An 832-nucleotide genomic window follows, 5' to 3' on the forward strand; every position below is an offset into this window, starting at 1 on the left:
CAATCCATTTAAGTATATATCCAATGCAGTCCATGGTCAGTAGTTGTCCAGACCAGCAAGGCAACTTGGGCTCCGACAATAGCAAGACAACTCAGGTTCTGACAACCCTCTTAAATACAGAAAAACATTGTCAGTGTGTATCGGGATGAACATGATTTCCTCTCATTGGCTTCACTACCACTATCAAAATCATCTAGACACCATAGTTATATGGTCTGTACTACTAATTCTGGTGTGCGGTACTGATTGAATGTTGTTTATCAAATTTTAAAGTATTCTTACAAGACTTCCTTTATTATGAACCGAATATATAGCAAAATATGCATGCAAGGTTAAACAAGGGAACCATATTTCTATCCAAGACACACAAAACACAACCAAATGTTACAACAATAAATCCCAACCAGGGTGGCAGTCCCTGTGAAATAGTCTCACAGAGATCCAATGGGGCCATGATAGGTACTTCAAATTTTTCTTGTACCATATTCTGCTTGACCTTTTCAGGTTATACAAATCACAATTGATATGGTTTGGTGGCTTTTGTACCCACATTTATAGTAAATTTCGATTTTATGCCACAATATGTGCTCAAATTGGATGAATTATGTATTGTGCTATTAACTGCCTTTCTCTATGAGTTTACTAGCAAACTTCACTCCAAATAGTGAACATAACTTCAGATTTTTTTGTTTTTTTAAATGTATTGACTTATTCTGTAATTCTTTATAATGTTTATATTGGATGACATGGTTGTTGACAGTTTATGCATAACTTTATAAGGTTAGTCTCATGGGTTTAACCCATAAATTAAGAAGAGTTTAATATATATATA

Source organism: Lupinus angustifolius, chromosome LG01, assembly GCF_001865875.1.
Source record: "Lupinus angustifolius cultivar Tanjil chromosome LG01, LupAngTanjil_v1.0, whole genome shotgun sequence".
Taxonomy (NCBI): domain Eukaryota; kingdom Viridiplantae; phylum Streptophyta; class Magnoliopsida; order Fabales; family Fabaceae; genus Lupinus; species Lupinus angustifolius.